The sequence below is a fragment of the Mizuhopecten yessoensis genome, unplaced genomic scaffold, assembly GCF_002113885.1.
Source record: "Mizuhopecten yessoensis strain PY_sf001 unplaced genomic scaffold, ASM211388v2 scaffold11185, whole genome shotgun sequence".
Lineage (NCBI taxonomy): Eukaryota > Metazoa > Mollusca > Bivalvia > Pectinida > Pectinidae > Mizuhopecten > Mizuhopecten yessoensis.
Window position 1 is genome coordinate 2,210,742 of NW_018408922.1, and position 27,449 is coordinate 2,238,190.

The 27,449-nt window shown below is 36.3% G+C and overlaps 1 protein-coding gene across 2 annotated transcripts in view; it reads right to left on the bottom strand.

Annotated features, from left to right (window-relative positions):
- The window catches only part of LOC110440622 (kinesin-like protein KIF26B), a 306,581-nt gene extending 279,445 nt beyond the window's left edge, over positions 1 to 27,136 (bottom strand). The window contains exons 1-2 of one of the 2 annotated variants that reach the window (XM_021483784.1): positions 27,065 to 27,136; positions 15,031 to 15,185 (exon numbers count right to left, since the gene is read on the bottom strand). The gene's annotated coding sequence lies outside the window, so the exon portion shown is untranslated. Of the gene's footprint in view, positions 1 to 15,030; positions 15,188 to 27,064 lie in introns of those variants that run through there. The other variant, XM_021483785.1, reaches the window with a different exon arrangement.
- Positions 27,137 to 27,449: the final 313 nt, after the last annotated feature.

Consider the following 27,449-nt stretch of genomic DNA (forward strand, 5'->3'; position numbering starts at 1 on the left):
CAGCCAATACGCAAATGAAACTCAAAATAAATATAATTAAACAAAAGATTAAGTTTTAATATTTATCAAAATTGAAGCAGATTAAATTAAATTCAATGAGGAAGTCTCGTTTTAATAAGCTAACAAATATTTCTAGACCCTCGGAAGGAAACGCAGATAAATAGAATGCGCAAAACGTGACACGCATCGTGCAGGGTGTGACGTTGCAGTTTCGAGGTGGCCCCCTAACGTCACACAATCAGTCTGACACGCTGACAAGAATGCCACCAACTAAAACGCTGATATATAAAACTGCAAAAACATGCAGTCTTTGTGATTATATATTTTTTTGTAGCATGAAAATAATAAATTTCAAAATACCATAGATAGTTCTATTGATATTCAAGTCATCCTTTTGAAAGCACAACATCTTCTGACGTTTAAGTTGATGGGGAGGGGGGTCTGAAGCCCAAAAAGCCCCTCTGGATCCGCCACTTGGCGCCGATTGTCACCTAGCCGGAAGTATAGACATTCCTGTCTGAAGTGGGCGAAAATAATGATATTAAAAAAAGGCCTGGGGTGGAGTTTTTGGATATGTTCATCGTCATTCATTTACTGTTGCTGTCGGGGAGTGGTACACCAATTTATCATTCACCAAGACAATATGTCCGAACGGCCCTGACAGAATTCCAAGCACATTTCCCTCGGATTAAGAATACACAAACTCCGGATATTTCCCGCTTTGTAATCAGCGTGCTAACGATGACGTATTTGGACCCAGAGACGATTGTGTATTCCTAGGAAATCATGTATATAATCCCCCTCGAGCTGCCGTGACAGTAGGCCAGGGGCTGATAAATCTATTTCGTCTACGATAAATCAGTAATCCGTATTACGATTTCTTCACCTTGAACTTTAGGTTCTGTAACGGGGTGTCTTTGGCTACGGTGATAGACCCTTTGTGATTGCTGCGGCTGATGTCGCTAGCACCCACCAATATTCCTGCAGCTCAGCTCAACGACAGAAAACAAAATATTGAATTCAGTTAATGATTATCGCACGAGGTTATTAGACTACTGTTTAACTGTGTTTTGATTGCGTTACTTTTCGGTCATTTATAGAAACACGTCTGCAACTCTGAAGCCCTCAGTCAAAGGGAAGCAGTAGTGTGCTGACTCGGTAATTTGTTATTTTCACCATTACTGAAGGAAAAGCAAGTCGATAAACTTTATTTAAATATAGTTGGGTAATCAAATCGTTTAGCGTATGTGCAGTAACTTCATCATTTGTTATGGAGATGCATGTTTTAATTAACTTTGTGGGCGCCATCGATAAAGTTCAGAAATTAATTTTCTCGCTAGTGTAGACGAGGAGGCGCGCGTTAGCCCGAGGAAGGTACACGAGGCAGGCGAGATCTCGTCTAAACGAGATTACGACGGGAAAGATGGAAGCGATAACCAAGGTTGATCAGACGTTCTCTTGGATCTGATTGTGTTAAGCGTCGTCCTTACTTTGTGCTACTTTTCTTACAAATCACTACAATATATACCGATCCCGATTGTATCGGACGCACGCGTACGTGGTCACGCGCTGGCGACCAGAGACACAATTATTCAAATGAGTATTTAAATGAACGTGCTTTCTGATTCCATAATGTATCGTTTAATTGAAAAAATGTCAAATACATTTCAATAAATAAAATAATAATTGAAATTCCGTATTGTAATTCATATACAGAAGATATAATTCCATCCGTTTTTACCAATCTTACGAAACACTTGAATGACGTGAACAAAACATACACTCGTGTGAACAAGACTATCATGACAGCTTTTGTTCATTGTTTGACCCTCTGTTGTGAAGCTTATGGCATCTTTTGAAATAAGAAAAATAGTAAACATGGCATGTTACTTGTGTATAATGAAAATAAGTTATCTGACGTGTTTGCAATGTATGCAATGAATATAAAGTTTTAAAACCTTTACAGATAAAACGATCAATGTATATAAGAGTTCATTGTTCGGCGTAACTGTTGATGGTAAACACATGGTTCTTGTACATGAAAAAGCGTAATGGCGAACTGACATTAACGCTTGTGTGTGCTGTTTGTTAATTTAATTTGAAGAGGTCTAAAGGACATCGATAAATTTGTGGTGTTCACATTGAAATGGAATGGCAAACATCACACTTTGACACTTTAAATGAAAGGTTAAGCGTACTTTGAGATTCCTAAACGTTTAGGAGATATATAGACAGCTATATATTGCTGTATGTGAATGCGTGCGTACGCGTACTTAACTGTGTAATTTGGTTTAAATCTTTGACAGCACAAAATGTTATGCCTATCTGAACGAAGATTCACGAAAAGGGTCGATTTTTTGAATGGCTGAATGAAACGGTAATATAAAATAACATGTTTCTTAGCGATTTCACATCGAAAATCCATTTATAGATACGTGCAGTCATTTTAAAACCAAATTAATCATTTCAATTCGTCCCTATTAAAGACCTAATATTTTTACATTGTTCAAAAACGTAGTTCTTGTTGAAGATAGCATCAACACTAGAAGTTACGTTATTCTTTTTTGTCTTTGCAGGAATATTTCTGAAAAGAAAAGTTAACCAATCAAACAACATGAATGTGTAGCAAACAAAACAATATAATGCGATATATAAACAATCTTGAATCTTTGTACCACGAGATGTATTTCATCTGAATTCTCTTTCCTACAATGTTTTTTTTCTTTTTCAAAATCCAGTGAAATATCATTTAATATAATACTAACAGTAAGAAAAACACTATGGTGATAATTTTCATGTCACGTGACAGGAAGTTGTTGTGTACAATCTAACCGTTGTGAGGCCATACGTGTATATGACACATCCATATTTGTACATTGTATCATACGTCACGTGATACGAGAGTACCTTAAATATATGTACGTCACTCAGAAAATGACGCCATTTATCACGTGGTCGGAAAGTGACAGGGGATAACAAGGTCACGTGACATGACGTACTCTTGATGCGACACATAACACACTGATGGTGATAATTCGAAGTCACGTGACGTTCGACAGAGGAATGGCATAGGATTTTAACCATACCTATCAACTACAAGATATTCCACAAGTTTCCTAGTGCTGTGGCATTATATTGGTGTTCCTTAACTAGACAACATTTTAATTGGTGTCAGTTCTTACACATTTCTACAACCCTCCTTTCATCATTGTTACACTTTCTGTGATGTTCAATACAAGTATGCATTCGCTTATGATGCATGAATCGCGAACACGCGCGGTCAGACCACGTTACGACTTCTTGTGGTAATAACTAGGTCAGCCCAGTTCCATATGAAGGGCGAAAGGAAGCCTCATCGCGTGTACAACGATTGTGTTGTTTGATCAAATATCGTAGGTAATGGATCATGCTGTGATAATAACGCCATATAAAAATGTCTAATTAGAACAAAAAACCGAAAACGGCGTACACTAACATAGATACCTCCTTCTCATATGTAACTGCAATGGGTCTAGGGGGATGGATATCCTTCCGCGAATCCAGAAACGGAAATCCAGCCGCTAGTTCAGGAAAAGGAAAACTCTCCGCGAGTAAAAAATATTCCATAGACCATGGCTGTTTTTGTTCCGTTTTATTTTTTGAAGCAGAAATAAAATTTGGTATCTTTAATGAATTTCATACATTTGTAGGGACACCGATGAGGAAACGACTGAGAATATAAATATATGGATAGTTTAAACTGCAGCATGGATAAAAAAGGTTCCCAAACGACTGATCGATTTTTTTTATGTTAACCTAACTGGATTTAGTCATTTTATTATATTTTCAAAAAGAAAACGAGCTTTAGCGAAGTTTGAACATTGAGGTGATAAATAAATTTAGAAAAGTTTGGTGTATGCATTACATATGTAGCACTGCACAGTTTTCCTTGACTCCTATGTAGCCTCACGTGGTAGTAAATGGAATATGATTAAGTATTATAAACCAAAGGACAATTACGTTCCGATGCCATACATCAAATCTCAATGAATCCTTTTAAATTGCAAGGGATTATTTCATTAAGACACCATTACTTTAAACCTATACGGTAACATAAAATTAAATTCGTCTACAATTATGCATAAACAGGATATAAAACCAAACCCTATAGACAGTCTATAAAGTTCGTTTTCTTTGATAGTTAAACATAACACCATAGCGATTTGGAGCATGCGCAAACTGCCGGAAGCAAGAACCTTTCTGTACTTAAGGTATAACTCGGTACATGTGTACTTCGTTTTGCTGACTTTGGATACACAATGCTGTTGGGAATAGAAACATAGTTATCGTAATTATGACGTTGAGTGTCAAAAAAGAGATAGGAAATGATTTGACCAGGTCGAGACTTCAAATACTGCGATAGGGTGCAAGAGAACAGACATGGTGAAAGAGTCAGACAGAGATTTGACCAGGTCGAGACTTCAAATACTGCAATAGGGTGCAAGGAAACAGACATGGTGAAAAAGACATCGAAATCGATCTGCACGACCAAATATGGCAACAGAGACTAAGAAAGAGATTTGACAAGATGATGACTTAACAGATACAGATAAAAAAAACCAACATGTTTCTGTTAATGTCTCTAAGCAAAGGGCACCAGGAAGATATACGACATTCAATGAAATGGTGTTTAACAGGGGTATGGACCAATGTATTTCCCCCCACAAATCTGCAGGAGCGGAGTCTGAGTTGTTTATGCATATTTGTTATTGCAACCATGGAAAGCAATTCGTTAAAAATTCCAAATCTCGGTTCCTAAGTCTGAAACATAGCACTTTCTAAATGAGCATAGTTGTTAGAAATGTAATCCCCAATTACTGTATGTAGTAAAGCACAATCCGTGATTTACTTGAATACAGAAGAACAATTATTTCATGACATTAATCTGTGCCCAACCTGGCGATACTTCATTATAGTATCGTTATAATAATGTCGCCATACAAATATTTAAATAGTATTTTCAATTTTAAATGAGATATAGTAAAACCTCGATATAATGCCCCTCGCTTCATTTGCCACATCGTTTACTGCCAACACATTTCAATGACTCTTTCTCTTGTTTTATTTTTGAAAGAATTCCTTTATATATTTTCCTCAATTTGTCGCCAAACCCCTTAATATCGCCAAAAATTCTCTGGACAAATGTTGGCAGTATAAAGAGGGTTTACCATATATGAAATAGGGTATTCATAACATAAAGGGATCAAGGGTCTTTGACTTTGATAAAAAAGTTAAAAAGTACCAATCCACTAATATAAGCGTTATCTTCGATAAACAGTAAAAGCTAGCTGGCATCAATCATACAAATTAGGCCGGAAACTTGCTGTAAGATCTGTTAGCTTCTCGAATCGCTTATCACTTCTGCTTCAAGATGACATTTTTATCACTAAATCAATATAAGGTAATATTTAACATAATCTGTATCTGCCTCAAGTAGTTTCAAATATCAATATATAATAATTTTATTTTCAATTCCAAATCTAAAGAGACATCAGTTGTTCCGGATCCCATATATCGCCGTTAAGCGTATTGAGTTGAAACATTTATGTAGGTCAATATACCTCGACACCATTATGTGATTAATAGCCTAAGATTTCCTGTTTCTGTTTCTCTAATGAGCGCCATAGCCTAGGTCCTAATGTAAATGGTAATTCCCAGCTCTCTGACATCTCTGCTTGGACAGTGATGTCTTTTGTGCCATGCAAAGGACGTCGTAATACAGGGTAAAGTATATTTTGTCTTTATATAATTTATTGGCAGTGCGTCCAGTGTTTCTCCAACATTTTTTCGTGATGTCTAGTGTGGTTTCTATAGAGTCTTAAATGGTTAGCCATGAAAGTCATATTTCACTACTGAAGAGTAGACACGGATATCTCACATCATTCTGTAAAATGTCTCCCATTTTACAGGTTCAAGATTTTTCTGTTATCCCCTTCAGGTACACACGTTCAGTGTTTCACTGTCACCCTAGAATACGACTTTAAGCATATGCAAAGATACAATTCGATGATGTCTCAGAATCAATAAAATATGACGTTACATATGACGTTGAAGGGAGTGGTCACGTGGAAATCAGAAAAAAACATAGATTAAATATTATTATAAAAACTGTATTCAATCATATCATTTACAGCAATGGACAAAAAGATTTAACACTCATGGCGAAGGTATAACAAAGAAATATAAGCCCTCTGAATGGAATTCGAATTCCAGAATGTGTAACTTCGGCTTGATGCAAGTCACGGATTGGGCAATCGAGAATACAATCCTCGATGCTGATTTTTCTCTGTCATACCCTCCCGGCAGGGGATGATTCTATACTTCCTTGTAACGTTCATATCATAGTTTCTGTAGCGGTAAGACAATGTGACCATCTGTGGCGTTTATTGTTTATTCGCGCTTAAAAACGTTATATATGTATATATAGTATGTATTATATTAATTATCTTTGTAATGGAAATCCGTTGTGCTTTGTATTGTTCCTCCAGCAGTAAGACGAATAGTATTCATAATTTATTGAACGGTTAGACAGGGTTGCCTTTTGTGACTTCCGCTGTCTCTGTAACGGTTAGACAGGGTTGCCTTTTGTGACTTCCGCTATCTCTCTAACGGTTAGACAGGGTTGCCTTTTGTGACTTCCGCTGTCTCTCTAATGGTTAGACAGGGTTGCCCTTTGTGACTTCCGTTGTCTCTCTTACGGTAAGACATGGTTGCATTTTGTGATTTCCGTTGTCTCTAACGGTTAGACATGGTTGCCTTTTGTGACTTCCGTTGTCTCTCTAACGGTTAGACAGGGTTGCCCTTTGTGACTTCCGTTGTCTCTCTAACAATTAGACATGGTTGCATTTTGTGACTTCCGTTGTCTCTCTAACGGTTAGACAGGGTTGTCCTTTGTGACTTCCGTTGTCGCTCTAACAGTTAGATAGGGTTACCTTTTGTGACTTCCGCTGTCTCTCTACCGGTTAGACAGGGTTGCCTTTTGTGACTTCCGACTTTCGTTGTCTCTCTAACGGTTAGACGGGGACCTTCTCGGTAACGTTCATTGTCTGGTGCAAAAAATGATGCCAATTCAGGAATAATTATCATTCTATATAGCAATATGGTATCCAACGTAGAGTTAATCGTTTTATCAGAAAAAAATGTATATAATTATCGATAAGCAAATGTTTTCTTTGTGATTGATGATTATTTTATATAAAGGTATGCAGGCGATATAGTACAACTAGACGAAAGGTTCGTATCATATTTAAGAGAGCGTATCCTTATCACTACATATCAGTATCGACTTTCAGAAAGTGTTCGTTAGTTTATTTTGTTAGATAGATATAGGTATTACTTGGATGTTTAAAGGTGAATGACCCGTTAAAATGTTTGAAAATCTGAAAGCTTTATCCCCCAAGCTCATTACTGATTCTTCTCACGTTGTATAAACGCGTGCCAAAAACTTGTATATATATGTTCTAAGTAGGAATATCAGCAAAACCCTTTAAAATGATTTATGTGTACCTCTCGTTTTATTAGCTTCGTTTTTTCATACAAATAAACTTGATCATATATCATTTTCTATCGATCAAAATAAAACGTGGCGAAATTAATTGAATGATAAAAACCCGATGCGAGAGTTCTTGAAAGCACGTGCTTTTAATGACGTAGTGACTGACGTACGAGCGAGGACTCAATTTGAATCACAATGTGTTTTAAATAGACACGGTCCTTGCATAATGCAGTAGTGACCTATAGCTGAAATATGACGTCATTATCGATATATCATGACACCCACACGCGGGCACGTGTCATTTTTATGTTAGTTCATATTACATGTGTGTTTTATGATATTTCAATATTTTCAGAACTTGACATTGATCGTGCATTATTATCATTTTAGGGCAATCTTTTTAAAATATCGACATATCACATTAACAATATCATTTATCGTCAATTTACAGCAATAAAGCAAAGTTCTACTAGCGAGTGACATCCTCTCCAATCTAGATCTTATCGACGCTTCATACACAACAAAGCATCTGAACGACACAGAATAGAGTCATGGTTTACGACAATAATTATCGCAACTCTTGTACAACTAACAAAAGAATACTCCAAATTTATGTTGACATTTCTGTGTGTACACAAAAAACCATAAACAGATTTATTAGCGTCATATTCGGATAATGTTCTGAATTAAATATGATGTGGTCGAATTCTAAAATGCAAAATTATACAGTATGCCATTGCCTTCGGCTTCGCTGAAAGCGTTTGAATGCCGACGACTCTCTACAATTGAACTACAGGGCATAGAAAACCCTTGGGGTATGCTAAGTAAGGGATGTTATGGGGTTTTGCGGAAATGGAAATTGTAAAGCGGTAGAATGGAGATTGTGCAGAGGCGACCCCACAATGATATCGCGTCCTTATATCTGAAATGTCAGAATTCATCATATCTGTCAAACTGTTTGAAAAATAGACAATGACACACGTCATCTAAATGTTTGTCTCGGTGCCACTTCATCGTACTGTCACAAGACTTTGAAAAATGGGTATGTGTGATGTTGCTTTTTTTTCAGAATTTTAGAATGAACGGTATGTATAGATATACAAATGCAGATATAATAAGATGCCGTTTTCAGAAAAAATATATAAAAATCTTTACCTTGTTTTTCAATGCATAATAAGCTAAAAATCTTATAAATGGATTAAAAATGAATGTTTAAAGGGAGATATGACAGTTCGAACAATTGGTGACATTTTGCAAGAATTGTAACCGTAAAAAATTCAGTCGACATGATACATATCTAGAAATACCGGATAATTCAACTGGCACAAGTTTTGCAACAAAGATGTTTGAAGATTAACAAACTGAAGTATTGTTGAACGCTTCAATGCTGCCTTGGAGAATACAAGGTGCGTGCAAGACAATAAAATTATCAGAAATAAATAAACATCCAGCACGTGTCATCTAGTTACTGATACCTTGCACATTGTCACTGCATTTAGGATTTGTGGATACGTTACCTCTCTTATCTTCTGATTACTGACAAAGAAATTATCTCAAATTACCGATAACTAGCAGAAAGTCAAATATCAAATGCACATTACCTCCAATTACATTATCTATATTCCACCAGATGGCGCTGCAGGCAGTTTAAAGGTGTGGAATAAAAAATATTGATATGCATTGGACACGAAATGAAATTGTGAGTATGAGTGCAGAAGGGCGATTCACGTGCATACTAGTGCATGCTGGTCGTGTATTGCTCTTGTTGTGTCTCATTTTCATGCTACACGCGCTAAGTGACCCAATTTCACAAACAAACCTAGTTAATGTATCGAAGATAAAAAAAAATGCACTCGAGATTGCATAATCTGACAATTGCAGCGCTAAAATTTTAACGAAATCAAACTTTCGTGAACTTATTGCCAGAAACTGAAACAAAAAATCTTCTTTGTTTTTTAAAGGAAGGAAATTGAAATGTCAGTCTAACCCAGCATGGATTCTTCACAGCAATGCAGCTTACGGTTTTCATTTTAGAAAACAAATGGCCCATGGCTTTGCAATCAATATACACAATTTCTTTGTCATCTCGTCTTAAGCTCCCGTGAACAGTAAAATATCTGCACCATCAACACTGCGATTCGTGAGTATTTTGTCAGCTATAAATTACGTTAAATGGGAAACTATTGATGTTGAGTTCGCGTGCTACAATGGTCGATATTTAGTGGACAGGTTGCATGTGGGAGGTTTGTTATTTGCCGCTTGAGGGAATACGCGCGGTCATTTGGTCACTGTATCGGTCAAAGGGGGTATGTAGTGGTCAGTTGATCATGAATGCTGATGAGGCTGTTTGTGACTGTTATGATGGTTTCAAAGCATACACTCTAATCCATCACTTTATCTAAAATCCGACCGGTTAATGTTTGGGGTCAAAAAAGATGGCTGTTGTTGATGGATATATCTAGTGGGTGTGTGTTGTTTTAGAATTAACTAATTCAGTGACGTATTTTTATATCAGGTATCACTATATGTTTCTTCTATTAATAGCATCCAAATGATTTTTAGATTTCATACAGAAAACGAATATCAGTTCGCATTGATTTTGACGGTAAAATATTTGATCCGGATCTAATCGTACATTTGTCGGTTTTTCATTTTTTTTTATAGATCGCTGCTCTATTATATTTTACCTTCAGTTTAAACTAAAAAAGCGTTATTTAAGTAATCTTTTTATATTTTTTCCCGCTAATATTATGCCAAACATTAATGATGTTCATATATTTTTGGAAAATCTCGTTTTGTATTTGAAGAAGAACGTTTGGCATCGCAGTTCAACTTTTTCGGTGTAAAAAGATATTGAATTACAAATCCATTCCCGTAAAATACAATGTTTTAATATTTATATATTAACACTCCTCAGACAAAAATGAAATTGACGTAGATGAAGTGAACCTGAATGTTATTGCTAGAATAATACAGGCGAAACTACCTATCCCTGACGGAGCGCGGGGGGTCTGTCGAAATCGGCATATCATGAAAATTAACCTTTGAAACGATGACATTGACGAGTAAAACACATGTTTGACGATCTAATCATCTGATTCGTGGGGAGGCTTTACATATATATATATATATATATACCGACCACATAAAACGCAGAGGTGAGTGGGATGGAGTGTCATGCCGGGAAAGATAGTGCACATTTGATCAATTCTAATCCGTTATCCAGTTTCCCCGGAGAGTCTCAGAGATCCACGGTCAACGGCGCAGAAATGATTGATTCCTCCTACATTACTCGTCTGATTCACCCGAATGCATGTTCTTCCAATTGACGAGGAAACCCATTTCCTTGAATTCCACATAAAAAAATCAAGATTTACCAAAGTGACTATGATAACAGGCGGCCTCGGAGATGTCAAAAAAAACCTGCGGTTACGATGTTCCGGAGATGATATATCGCTTTCCCAACTATCCACTACAAGCATGCAATTCCATTTCCGAGGAAAGAAAACAAAAAACATAAAATGTTTTCATCAATATTATTGTAAAATAAATTTGCTATGATTCATACCCGATACGTTAGCGTTATAAGATACAAAGATACAATGCTACTGCAGTCTCTTCGCCCAATAAGAGCCGATCAGCCTCGACTTCAAGCCGGTGATGTGTAATGCCCGATTGTTATCGGTTAGATGTGCCTTTTGACGTATTTGTCAGCTTTTCTTAGTCTTAAGTAGCTCATATATTTCATAAAGGAAGAGTGAAACAACTCGTAAATTCTTTTTCCACAAGAGCACCGATATCGCGCTGGTTTAGAGATTCGATCGGCGTCCATATATCTTGTAATGCAGAAAGACTTTGGAACACTTGAGATACGCAGTCGGGAAAATAAAGATATAAAATTTAATTACTATCTAAGCAAATGATTTTATGGCTATACACAAACCGATGAAATCGGTTAAAATAGTTTACTATTACCAATTTATATTGAAATATCCATTAATACTGGGAATGTCAGTTTTAGATAAGAAAATTGCTGATATATGGTTTCTAATTTTAGATACATGTATAAACACGGGCAACAGTTCCGGAATGACAATGGGATTTTGTAACCATTCAGGAATGGAATAAGTCTACAAAATACTAGGTTTGTACGTGTGAAAATTCATATTTAGTGGTATTATTGGTTCTTAATTTACCAAAGACGTTTAGTTTTTCCCCTCAGAACCATGGTTATGAAAAAGGTTACAAGAAATGTCAATTTAATTGGTGATTTTCTGCTCAAATTTCATGTTCCATTCAACCATCTTTAACATTCTTTGACGATAGAACTGAAAGGCAACATGACATGTTTGACATCATGGAAATGAACAAAATCAACAGCTTTTCCCAAAAGGAGCTTATGCAGATGGTCATGTGCAGCGACCGAGAATTATATAATTATCGGACTATGAAAGATCATTAATACATCTTTAATAGACCATTAACAAGTCTCCACAACAGACAGGGTCCCGTGATTCTGCCCGCCCACCAGGCCGAAACGAATACTTGGTTGTATGGGAAGAGTGCGGAATCAAATTGCAAAGTAGCCGGCTTGACGCGACAGCAAAAGGTCACTCGAACTGACCTGTGGGCAGTCTGGCTCGCACTTGCTCCGACAATTTCCAATCTAAGGCATCAATTATGATGGCGCGTGCGGACACTCGCCTCGAACAACATCTGCTGTGATACGAAAGAGTGGCGATGAAAACTACAGTGATCACGTCGCGACTAATAAACGATCCGGATTTATGGTTTAGATCCGTAATAAAGGAGTGAAACTGACAACGACGTATGTGTACACGTTATCATCGTCAACCCGAAAGCGTGGATATCCCATTATCATCGACGTTCTAGTCGTCACAATCCTGGTAGTTTTGGGCGTCTTTGGGCGCCCTGTGTTTGCCATATAGACCTACCAGGTTTGACAATATCTGGCACTCGGAGAGTTTTTGACTACATATAAGTGTTACTACCCATGCATGCTGTCTTGATATTTATGTTACTGTGTAAATATTTATAGTGTTTGAATTTTAGACATCAGTTATAAATAGTGATTACAACATATTTAACGCAGACGTGATTTACATAATGATTGAAATGCGGCGAGTTATGTGGGGTCGTAGCGTAATAGGACGTTTTTTGTGTCTCGTGCTAGAGAATGTACTACCCCTTGTTCTAATTTCTACCTGACTTTCTGCAAACACATTTCAATGGCTCCTTTTCATTTTTCTTAACAAGTATCAGTTCCCCTCGGTATATATCGATAAATCTCTTTATAATACCAATATTTCACAGAAGAAATGATGGAAGTATAACGGGGTTTACCTATTCTCCAAGGCTAAGCCAACCCTCGCTATAACGTGACGTTTAGTGACACATGTAATCTGAAAAAAACGGAAGTCAGGTGTACATTTCCATTTATACATGGACCGCTTATAACAAAGCAAATATTGGTAAACAGGTAACAAGTAATAAACGGTATTGATTGAGTTAATAATGCTACAAGCGACCCTTATTATTCAATATTACGTGTGAAAAGGACCCGGATAAGAGTCCTTGTACATATGTTCAAGAGCTAATTCAGAAGACCGACCGTCGAAGATAGTATACGGTGACCATACACTCGAGCACTTAGCCAACACAAGTATTTGTACTCCCGAAATCCAAGTATATTGAGCCGAAGCCATAATCAAATACATCGTGACTCCGAGTTTAAGATTTGTAAACAAACTAATTTTGTATTCGTGCCTCGTTGGTGACCTTAACCGGTCATTCAGTGTAGCTTATCCAAATACCAATAGTATTTGGTCATATATATCTTTACTGCACGGCAACTTGTCAAAAATAGAAACATGCGTTGCTTGGGCTCTGAAAGTTCATAAAATTTGTATATATTTTTGATATCATTTTCCGGTTTATTAAAACCTGGTACATAGTTCAGAGAAGAATTAAATTCTTGAAATTTATTCTCAAATATTTGTTTGATAATATCTTTAAAAAGTTTGAACGCGATTTGAACATATAGATATATAACAAATGTTTACATCACTGGCAGTAAACACGTGTCATACGCCTAGGTTGTAAATAGTTATAATCGGCCTTTCCATCTAGAGCAGTTGAGCATTTCATGTTTGTTACTTATGACTGAAAAATCAATTAAATAAACACGTTTCTGTACATTATATGTCTGAATGGAATGTGTGCGCGTGGAGCCCTTTGTTCTGCGAACAGTGTCGATTTCACGTCGATTTCATATTGAACACAATTGCAGTATTAAACATGTATCGAACTCTAGCTGTGACCTTGAAATACCAGCGACAGGAAAAACAGTCACAAAAATAACCTTTTCGTGTAACCGGTAATGCACAGCGGTCTGTTTGAAAACGCGGAGGCGTAAAAGTGTTTTCCAGTTAAAATTCCATCTTGGTATATCCAGTGTACTTTGCATGTACTTTTTAAATTACAGGGCATTTGACCTATTAAAGTAAGGCTTTCCATTCCTAATCCTAGTTGGACAAACTCCGCGATAAAAGAATCTCATTCGGCGGAATATCTCGACTATGCTAACAATGACCCTATATATTGTTTTATTTAAGAGTAATGTACTTTATTTCAATGCGGATTTTCTACGCTTTCTTCTTCTGCTGGTCAGACCATGTTGGTTTTTGACTATTTAGTTACGTGATTTACCTGTAAACGGTTCAAATAAGTGCCGGCGTGCCGCAAGCAGACACAGTTGTCCCAACAAAATAAACTCCAAGCTCCGAGAATAATCTAATTCATCGTAAGATTAAATATCAGCAACGTTAACGGTTTCTTAAATCATTTTGGATTTTATAAGGAATGAAAAAGTGATTTGACTAGCAATGAAATGAAATACATTTCGGCATTTCATCATAGAAATCGGTTATTGCTCATATACATATTAAGATATTAAATAATATAGGATGAGAGAGTAAATTTGAGACAGGAACCACGAATTATAATTATCATTCTCTCTTTTTAAGTCACAAAGCATATCTCATCATTTAACTCCTAATCCAATAATTACACCGGAAGTTGTTTGGATTTCCCCCCTTTTATATTTTAAATTTTAATGTACGAAATATCTTTAAAATTGGATACAAATCAAATTATTCAAACTCAAGGACCCGGATAATGTACCTCCTACAAGTAAAGTTAAGAGCATTTTGCAGTGTTTGTAAATATTTTGGAAAAAAAATCCAACAGATTGACAATATGTCAATCCTCAAGCATCATGTCGATTACATAAGCCTCCTCAAGACTACATCGAAATGAATGTGCATTTAATCACTAATGGTCTTAAGTAGGTATCCCATGTACGTGTACAAAAAGTGGCCACCAGGTAGCGCCCACATATCGCTAAATTGATCTTAGGTAAACAGCAGATCAACTTGTCAGCTGACGGACTTGTTCCAAATCCCCCTCTCACTTACCTTTTTCTACATATTTTCAAAAACAAGCGTTTTAGTGATTATGATGCAGACCCCCTGGCGGCCCTTACTCCGCCCGCTGGACGTGATCGTTTCCGGTTTTCATCACTTCAACTCCTCCGAACCTCCTTCTGTCAGCTTCCATGGTTTTAAGTCCCCTGAAATTGAACATACGTAAACAATAATCTTGATTTTTACTTAATATAGGTCGAGAGGACATTAACATTTGCAACCTGCTCTCTGTTAATTTCTGTAAAGGTTAATACAGATGGCAAGCACGTGTGTAAACAAAACTGGTTATCGCTCCATATCAGTAAGTAATGCCGTTACGGTTATAAATAGGGAATACATTCTAATCAAGTTGAACATAATCTTCATAATAAAATCCACGAGCTTTACGCCAGAGATATCTATAATCGGAACGTCCCTCTTGGGTACTCATTGAATTCATCATGTAAATTCGATGACTCAATTTGCAATCCTTGTGCATTGGCGTCAGAAAATGATTTTTCTGGAGTATTGACGGGATATAAGTATTACAGACTACATGGAACGAAAGCAGATTTTGTGGACAAGCAGGAACCGGAATGCACGCGAAAACCCTTGCACTGCATGTACCTAAAACCAAAACGTGTCACAAAAATAAACTGGGCTCAAGAACGAACGCTTCTATTGGACAAAGGATATTTCATTGTAATCTTGTTGTTAACCTTGTTTTCAATTATATGAAATTAATATAATATCTAATTATACATTATCGTGACTTGAAAATTAACTCAAAAAAGTGTAATTGCTCGAAAAAGTATGATTATGATTTTAAACAGGTCATCTTTAGAATTAGGTTTGTTGCGACATTAATATTTTCATATCAATAATAAGCTTAGCAACAACACAATTACATATGTAATATTCAGATGAGCTCATTATTGTAACACTGTCCAAATATGATACGTATAATACATACGGACAGTTCAAACGAGTACACGGTGTTGTGAGTTGTACGGTGACGTAAACGTCAGGTGCATATCATTCATAAGAAATGTACAAGTCAGGTGTCGATTTCTTCATTACGTGTAGCCATTCACGTGATCTATTTCGTATACAGACACCACCCCCCATCAATTACAACAAATTTGACGATTTGTTATTCAAGACGTTTGCGGGAGGTCTACAATACTTGTTCTGCTATTCTTATACTTGCACATGTAGGGTTTGTCGCTATCCAATACACCCTTACCGACTCCCCACATTACAAAACCAGGCTAATGATTTCATACATGTAATGCTCTTGTAAGGTTTGTTACAGAAAGCATGATCGTAATTTCTAAATTTAAACTCACGAGACAAATTTTCTTTTGTGTTGCATTGAAGTGAGCTGATTATTTACACAAAAAACGAAGATCACCTGGACAATCTGTTCATCGATGTCCACCACCTCGGTGCAAGTGCTTTCTACTGATAGCAATTCTTTCCCTTTATTCTCACGGCATAAATTCTACAGCGATGTAGGAGTTATCTCCCTTGGTAAGAATTTTTTAGTCCAAGTTTGAAAAGGCATGTCTTAACTGACGTGCATAGAAATAAGTATCAGTGAATAAGAAATAATATATTTAGTTTTTGATAAGTGCCACTGAGTCATGTAATTCAATATTTGTTGAGTTAATTTCTTTTACAGTAAATTTCTTTGATAACAAATTCAACATTTCGATAATTGAATTTTCTAAAAAAAAATAATTATAGTATCCAGATTTCATCTGTCTGCACGACTCTCCTACCAAAACAAACAAATGAGTAACTTTATACGTGATCATAAAGAAAGGTTATGTTTGTATGTGTCATCGATTGCGCAAGCGCGATAAGTTACGTCCGACTAATGCAACATGGTCTACTAAATTGGTTGATGTATGTGACAAGAGTTGACCTCACCATGTCACGTAAATCTTGTTCAACGTCACTTGACGCTTGTGTACGACCAATTCACAGTCGGCCATGGGTTTGACTGGCCCGATATCTATTATGTTGTAAGGAAAGAGCCCCGTGATAAAGTTGTCTACGATGGATAATAATGGTTTGTCTGATTGATCAATTTGGTCGAGGAATGCTAGTTTTGTTATCGTAAACACACATATATCAAATCTCGCGGGATTTTAGTGACGTAAATCAAACGTGAATTCAGTGACATCTCGAGACGTTACCCGACCGCCATGGTTTCCAACCAGAACGAGTGACCTCGAGTCTAACCGAACAAGAGAACCCTTTTTTCTTCAATTTGACCTATAAAATTTATGAAATAAGATGTTGTAATCCATTACGACCCTTAAAGATTTAGCCGTCAGAATATGAAAACACAAGTGATCCCTCTTTTCAAACAGTGTCTAGACGCCGCTCGTAAATTGTTCATCTGGATCCGATAGGTGCTTGATAAGATGGCATTCTTCTTGGTGACGTATTCTTACCCCTTCTTTACAAATGTAATTCATTTCTCAAAAACCCGGCGACACTTGACGACATCGCTGACACGTCTCGAATACAAGGGCCACCAATTTCCTTTATCAATACAACAATGACAATGAGACAAATATAAACGCCTACTTAGCATACACGGGATGTAATATTACCGTTGATGTTGGCTACTTTGAAACCAATTTTGGAGGTGGTGGAGGTGGGGATGGGTGTGGGTGTGGATGTGATGGGGAGGGGGTAGTAGTTCTTTAAACAGAAACCCCAACTCTATCTAACGACAAGGTTAGTTGCATTTGATTGAACGGATCATAGGATGTCTCGATCCGGTGAAAACCTCAACAGATTGAAAAAAAATGCCAAATAAATATTCCGAAATAATACAAAATTGTTTAGAATAAAAAGCCATACGTTTAATATATGCTGAGATGATAATATGATAATAAAACGTCAAAAGAGAAAATAAAGTTCCATCAATTCTGGAAACTATTTCTGACAATCATATTTCCGGTCAAACAGAAGTCCTTTGGTGTGATAAGAGCTAAATAGAGTTTATGCAAATATCATAAAATTATGTATTGACAATATCGATCTGTATTAGATTATAAAATAAATAGCATTACAATAATTTTAGGGAACACGAGTGTGGCTATTCCATAACGATACTCTCCTCGAAGATATTAATGATTTGATAATAACTACTATCATCATGGACAGCCGAGGGTCCCATTTCTGCGTCTGTCGTTTCCACTATCGGTCGTGCATTCCACGTGCCTACTTATCAGGTCCGATACATGCCCTTGGGGGCCAGAATGATAATGCACGTGCGAGGTGTGTCATATCTGACATACGCTTTCCACACAAACACCAATCATCACAAACGCTTGTAAGACTCAGATCATTGTTCTCCGATTCAGGAATTCTCTCCAGTCCCCGATAGTGATCACGCAGGATCAATGTCAAGGTCACACGTACAGAAGATGCGCGTGACTCTCATGTGATGAATGTTTTTACAGATTAATGACAAAAAGTCTGAACCCATGCATGCGTGCAATTGTGTAGGAATGTTGACCTTGTCATAAATCTTGAGGCGAAACTCTGCATGTAGGAAGCTAACACCAAATGCTTTATTCATGTATTTCAAGAATACTAAGTACCAGGTGTTCATATCCTCTAGTTACGAAAGTAATATGCAATATACAGGCATACCTTAATATGATTGAAAACAGATAGTATCCTCAACCCGCGGAAAAATATGGTTTGAAAAAGTTATATTGAAATAATGTATACCATAGCGTCAACACACCAGGACAAAATATGAACTCAAATTCAATATGACAGAAGAGAATCAAAACTTTAAAAAAACCGAAAAAAAGATATTCCGGAAGGATAATAGTTTCCTGCACCACCTTTGACACCCGTCATAAGATCTACATCGAATCCGGGAAAATATTAAAGGCCACTGTCGACATAAAACACAAAGCATTGTTGATGATTGAAGACATATAATCAGGCCATGAAGACGACTATGAAATTTACCCAGCGTTAATTACATGTAAAACCCCTCCAGTAGAAAACCCGGGATATATTTAACAGGACACATATATTCAGCAAATCATGATACGTGAACCGTAAAAGCAAAGTCAAGTTGTCATATTTGTCATAAAAATTGAGAAGCGGGATTTCCTCTATTGTCACACTGTTGCTAATGCTTTCAATGTGTCAAAATTTAAAAAAAAAAAATGATTACTAGTGAAACGATAAAAACCGTATATACCCTGCCTTTTTATGACACTTGAGAAACAACACGTTTTGATTTCTTGATAATAAATACGAATGACACTTTCATATTTCAAAGCGCAAAAACGCCGTCATCAATCATCTAAGCTCCAATGACGTCACAAACAAAGCTCAAGATTCACACGTCAAAACCTGCCGTATTCTTAGAAAAACATTGGCTTATTAATATTGACAAGTGATGTCTCTATATGTGAAAGACTTAAAATGATACAGGTCTATACCTAGCATTGATCACATCCAGATTGACGGGTGATTGATGCACGTGTATAGTGCATTGTCTATCGCAATGTGTTTAGCCGAACGCTTGTGAGGAGCCTCGAGGGCCGTAATATCCGTGTTAGGCTGTTATTGTCTCGTGGCACTACGTTCAGTAGCTATTGCAATGAATCATATTGTTCTTCGATCACTACAGGGAAGGGTCGGTTCTTGTCTGCTGTGTGTATCCCCTGTAAACTGTGTAGGTACTGTTTACGCTATGTACTTACAAGATAGACAGTTTGTATACATACTCGTCCCAGAGGTAGATTGATACTATTGTAATATACAATAAAAATAACATGCACACAGGATTTCCCCTTAACCCTGAATCCACTAAACCATGCAGTGCTTTGCAATAAATCATCTACGATTTAAAAAAAAAAAAAAAATGTGAATAAGTAATTCACTAGTAATTCACCATCCCTTCCACGCCCTCTATCGGTATCAAGTAAGATAACTTGCCTCGATTCATTATTACTAAGGTTTGTTGTGCTATTTCTGTTATATTTAACCATCACGAGGACTTGGGATGTTTTTTCTTTATTGAAAAAAAGAAATATTCTTTTCACCAAGACGCTTTACAAAATGGCCACCACGAACAAAAGTTTGATGTCAGCGTCACTCTATTGTCGGAACCATCGCGTTAACGCTATATAAGATGTGTGTCAACGGCAAACAGAGCAACTGAAGTGTATGAATACGGCCTCGGCCGACATCTGATGACATTTACCCCAAAATGTCTTTGATAGTTTTCATTACCCCATAATGTCCACTGATCTGAGGTTGTCACAACTTCGACGTGATAGCATGACATCCCATCGGTCACAACAGTTTGACCACATGCTGACCAAACGTGCCGCGTGAGACACCGCAGTTAAATTGAGTTTTGTTTTGGTTTTCTGAACAAAAACATGTCGCTCCTTTTTAGCCTATATGCATACATGTAACATTTAATGCTTTACACTTATTTGACGTTTGGCCTGAAAGTGAAGTTTGTGATGACCAAAGTACGGTGCATCCTGCAGGTGGTGCAAGTGTACAGTACTTCAAGATTCGTTTAGATATTTTTTGATTGTTCACGATTCAATGCTCGTATACATATTACCTTGAACCTAAAGATTGTTGAATAGGTTTCGTTGATTAATTTTGGTTTCTTTTTGTCTGCAATAGGAGGATACTGTAAAACCCAAATTTCGATCGGCAGGGGCCATGCATTTGTGTCCGCAAATGATTTAATGATACTCTGGACCAGCAGGGTTGAGGAATAACGATGTAAACACAACTTTGAGAAAGTAAGACTGTTTTTATGACATGCAGTATATACAGCCGAACCTCGTTATCTCGAAGTCGACTGGTCGATCGTGGGGGAAACTTCGAGTTATCCGAGTTTTCGAGTTGAGCGAGTGTATGTGTCAATAGCAGACGGACCCACCATCACATGCCCTTATCATTAGAATGATTAATTATGTAAATTATTTCCTGAATATTGTACGCGTCGATTGTAAGCCATTAGGAGGACTATTACATTTGATGTTGTTAATTACCTTATGTCCCTTCAAGAACTAAAACTCGTAACCTTCCGCGCCTAGAGAGCTAAAAGAAATCCTTTCGCGACGTGTGCATTATTCCAACAAATACGTACACTGTACCCTGTACAAACACCTTTATCCCAAGCATGGTAATATTGTCATATTCGTTGTGTTTTCATTCTTTGTATTCCGTCTTTGCGTATTGCAGATTATCTACTCTTGTGAGCAGGTATTGATTGTTACGTCATTGGTTTGTGTGAGAAAATTGCGTCGTTTTCTCAAAAATTAATGACGTTACTCTCAAAAACAAATGACGTAACAATCAAAAACTGCTCACAAGAGAAGATAACTCTGCAATACGCAAAGACGGAATTATAAAGTATATGTGATAAAACACGCATAACTTGTATTTGCTTGCGTGAATCCACTGATAGATTGAGAGTCATATCATGATATCATTGAAGTTCAAACCTATGCAAAAACTATCAAAAATGTCCTTTGTACCACGCAAGAAGGTATTCCACAAAATCCTGTACATTTTGACAGTTTGTCTTATTATCACGGAATGTTTCTACAGTCCTGTTCTAATGAGATTCCCAAAGTCCACAGAGTGCCATGACCAAAACTATTCCATTAAGGATCCCTGCACGACTGTAACTTTGCAGCAGAAACTGTCTTATCGTCATGACTCTAGATTTGATAAATCATTTCAGAAAAATACTCTTCAGGACTTTCACGGACATATAAACAAACATATAAAAGTCAAAAATAAGATTTGAAGCCTATACTGTAATTTGTGCTGTCGCTTTAACTGACTGAGGCTGGTCAACGAAGTCCCATATGATCCAAGTTTGCTACGGTTATATCGAAAAGGGGATGTTACTGTATGAACGAGAAAACCACAGTGAAATTTTCAAATGTTTGTTTCGAGTGGGACATATTTACTGATAGTTTATTAAGAAAAGGTACTTTATAAGTCAACATAATATTTGTACTACACTGCAGCCTATATGTCGTAATATCTTAAAAAAAAATAACTGAAAAATAAGCACAGATTGTTCACAGCAGACAAGCGTAGGAAAACCAACAAAAGCTCCATTGTCTTTGGCTATATGTGAAATGATAGAGAATCTCTCTCCTTGTAATGAAGGTCCTTATCGTTGGTCCTTTATCACCGAAAGACATCAGCGTACCTCTCAGAAAACAAGAGTACATTTTGACATTTCTCGTGACTGAAGATTGATAGGGGAGGGGGGCGCTTCACACCTGGCGTTCGGCCTCAGGGAGGGGGCAGACTGGGCTCCCTAGATACGAGTCAATGGCAGATCTGTTGTTCCAGTACCATCATTGATGGTTATGTGGTATTTTGCACGGCTGTGTTCACTTTGAGTGCAGGGATGCTCTCTCGAAAAAGTGCACACTCGCATTATTGACAACTGTCGTATATATAATTGTTTGACACTTGACTACCTTTCGGGTGAAACGGCATTTTTCTAATGTAGCAACGAAATTGCAAATGCCATCTTACTCATAGGGTGATAAATGTTTATTGTTGATTTACTTAGGGATTACATATTGTACATATTGAACATAACCAGGATATATATTATCATAAATTTAAAAAAATGCATTTCAATCATCGTTTTTACTTTCAAAATAACAAAGATGTCCAACGTATTTTATCTTCCAGTGAGTTTCTTTTTGGTTCAAGAAACAATTTAAACAAACTTTTTGACCAAATGGCGGAACAGCTAAACAAGGTCGAGATCCCTGCGGTTCTGACAGGCGACACATGTCAATCAGAATCCGTTTTCCGTCAAGTTTGAATTTGTCGTCAGGACACGATTGGTTCCCGACTACAGTAATATGACGGAAATGACCGAACAGATTCTGGATTGGAATACATTCACGTGATAGAATTCAGGCTTTAATATTTACATTTGCTCTGCATATTCTCCCATTGTATTGTAATGAGAATGTCATACGTGTTGTGACACTATGACACCTACTGGTCAGGTGTCAACTGTTGTCACGTTACAGATCTGACTGTGACATTTGCTGGTTCGGGAATACCATAAACTGATTTTAGGAGAGGGAAATAATAAACTGACTAATTTAGATGTAAATATTATATAGGTTATTTAAACAATGTCAGGGTCCTATACCGGATATTTTTATTGCTGACAATTGACATTAAGCCTTACCGGGCTTTTTGTCAGGGATAGCAATGCATGTACAAATGTAAGACCACGAATCCCATTTACTAAAAAAATAATTGATTGAACAACTACAGTAAAAGTTGATAGTTTCAATTAAGAGCTGCATAACGGAAATCTAAGTACATAGCGACAATGTGAGTGCTAAGGTCCTCGTGTCGTATCTTAGGACTGATGAATTTGTCACGAGCTTCAAAGTGGATTCGTATCTTTGGGAATATTGGAGAATATATTTGTCTTCAGCACAATTTTATGATAATATGTCATGAATAAAAGAAAGGAGAGAGATCAGTTCCTCTTACAAATGTATGCTTGGATTGAATTTTCGGGAATTCCAAGGAAATTAGGACACTCTCTTACAACTCATACTATCAACGACCGACAATTGCACGAACAATTTGGAAAAAGTGAAAGTAAATTTCCGCAAGTTTTTCTTTGCCGTGAATTTGTGACGTCATATCTTTGGTTTTTGTGACGTCACCAATGGTGACGATACATATTTACATATTGAAAATGGACATGATGGTGTTATAGCGAGTATAAGATGGTGTTTTTTCACTATATAGTTGTTTGAGTATAAGATGGCGTTACTACAATACAGACCAACCTAAGTACTAGTAGATGATAGTGTTATAACACTGTTTATTATACCTTCTGTTAAAATCTCGTAATCTGATTGGTTGAGAAAGATGTGAACATTTTCAATGTTACTTGCTCGTTTTACAAAGATAAAGAAGACAGGGTGACATTCCAAAAAATATCACATGCGCCAAACGTATGCGTGCACGGTTCGTCCCAGTGCCAGGGTGTTATTCCAAAAATTGTTCCATGCGCCGAATGTATGCGCCCCTGGTTCATCCCAGTGAAAACTTTTCTGAAACGTTTGTCGACTTCTGTCGATGCGTTTGTTAAAGCGTCTTTTTAACTTTGATTGTTTATTTGTACCAGACGACAAAGGACGGGATGGCAACAGGAAGGTTTGCCGCTGTTAACGGGCAGGATCTGCAGAAATTACTCAACGACACCTAAACATGACAACCGGTATAATAAAATAAAAATCACATTCATGAGAGGGCGATATTGCATATATTTATATAATAACAGCCTGATTATATATACGATGGTGTTATAACACGGTATAACAGCCTGATTGTATATATATAATGGTGTTATTACATGGTATAACAGCCTGATCATATATATGATGGTGTTATAACACTGTATAACAGCCTGATCATATATATGATGGTGTTATTACATGGTATAACAGACTGATTATACATATGAAGGTGTTATAACACTGTATAATAGCCTGATTATATGTATGATGGTGTTATAACACGGTATAACAGTCTGATTATATATATGATGGTGTTATTACACGGTATAACAGCCTGATCATATATATGATGGTGTTATATTACACTGTATAACAACCTGATTATATATATATAATGGTGTTATAACACTGTATAACAGCCTGATTATATATAGCATGGTGTTATTACACGGTGTAACAGCCTGATTATATATATATATATTTGGTGTTATATTACATGGTATAACAGCCTGATTATATATATGATGGTGTTATATTACATGGTATAACAACCTGATTATATATATATAATGGTGTTATAACACTGTATAACAGCCTGATTATATATAGCATGGTGTTATTACACGGTGTAACAGCCTGATTATATATATATATATTTGGTGTTATATTATATGGTATAACAGCCTGATTATATATATGATGGTGTTACATGTATTACACTGTTTAACAGCCTGATTATATATATGATGGTGTTACATGTATTACACTGTTTAACAGCCTGATTATATATATGATGGTGTTATAACAATGTATAACAGCCTGATCATATATATGATGGTGTTATAACACTGTGTAACAGCCTGATCATATATATGATGGTGTTATAACACTGTGTAACAGCCTGATCATATATATGATGGTGTTATATTCCAGGGTACATGTATAACAGCCTTATTATATATATGATGGTGTTATTACACGGTATAACAGCCTGATTATATATAATGGTGTTATTACACGGTATAACAGCCTGATTATATATATAATGGTGTTATTACACGGTATAATAGCCTGATTATATATATGATGGTGTTATTACACGGTATAACAGCCTGATTATATATATGATGGTGTTATTACACGGTATAACAGCGTGATTATATATATGATGGTGTTATTACAAGGTATAATAGCCTGATTATATATATGATGGTGTTATTACACGGTATAACAGCCTGATTATATATATGATGGTGTTATTACACGGTATAACATCCTAATTATAAATATGATGGTGATATTACACGGTAGAATAGCCTGATTATATATATGATGGTGTTATATTACATGGTATAACAACCTGATTATATATATATAATGGTGTTATATTACATAGTATAACAGCCTGATTATATATATCATGGTGTTATATTACTTGGTATAACAGCCTGATTATATATATGATGGTGTTATAACACTGTATAACAGCCTGATTATATATATGATGGTGTTATTACACGGTATAACAGCCTGATTATATATATGATGGTGTTACATGTATTACACTGTTTAACAGCCTGATTATATATATGATGGTGTTATAACACGGTATAACAGCCTGATTATATATGATTGGGTTATAATACGGTATAACAGCCTGATTATATATATGATAGTGTTATTACACGGTGTAACAGCCTGATAATATATATGAAGGTGTTATAACACTGTATAACAGCCTGATTATATATATGATGGTGTAACGTATATTATACTGCTCTATGCTCTGAGTATAATTATGATAGTGTCATTATGATGAACCATGAAATTTTCACAGAGTAGATTGAAACTTCCGCGGTAGGAAGCCTCGTATTTTCTTTTCATTAAAATTATTTGAATTTGATAATCCATAAAACCCACATTCCACACAAAATATACATGATAAAAAACCTTACTCTAGATCTATCAATGCTGAAAATTATCTGCGTTATTTATTTACTTCGTATTAATAAGCGCACTTTGATAGTGTTGATCAGTGGTTACAAACTGAATAAGTGGACCCCGAAATATAGTTTTAGAAAATATTGATATCGGTTGTTATTTTCACACGTTCTTCGCAGGGTGTTTGACAACATCGGAATGTTGAGAAATCTGTAATATCCAGAAATTTCCTTAATGGTTATATCGAGATATACAGAGAACCATATAACTTGTTATCTACAACATAAGCTATATTTTCTTATTGACAGGAAGAAACCATATTAAGATAAGAAACCAATCACCAAACAGAAAAAAGGAAACATATCGACAATGACGTACTTTAAACGCGTGTTTTATCGTAAAACCTTTGACCCATTCTGTAAATAAATGAATGAACTACAGCCAAAATGTAGAACAACACTATAAACACTGGTGAATGTACCGGGAATTTTGGCAAAGAATGTATAAATATCAGTCTAAATAAAAAAATGAATCAGATACAGAAATAAAATCGAAGTGAAGTATTTGTAGCATTCTAACAACCATGATCTTTATATATGTCAAAAGAAGAATTGTATTCAGCGGCTTCAAATTAAAGGCCTTTAATACAGGGAAATACCTATGTTCTACAGATTTGTTTGTTGACGAAATGTTAGCAATTTCAAAAAAATACGCTTGCGGTATTAACATTTAGGGTATGCTCATCAAACGAAACAATTAATTGAAACACTTACCGGAATAATTCTTTGTAGTTTCTGAAATTTTCTGAGTTTTCTTTCACAAATGAAAAACCATATATCCCAAACACTTAGTTGAAAAAAAAACACAGGAGAGAAGAAAAAAGATCCGGTTGGTTTGCCGTGTGTACCACATGGTAACGTTTGATACCTGCCTCAGCCTCTGTAGCCGGGAGGTGAGAACTCTCTAATACTCGTCCAGGGGAGTCGAAGACGGAGGCGGTACTCACACATTCCGGAATTATTGTTATATCTTTTTAATTTCCTCACTAACGATAATTTGATCAGTCATTTAAGATAGCTTCGTAATTGATTCAATCAAACGGTGATAATGATACAGGTACAGTGGCGCGATCTGTTAACTAATCGCAAAAGTCAAGAC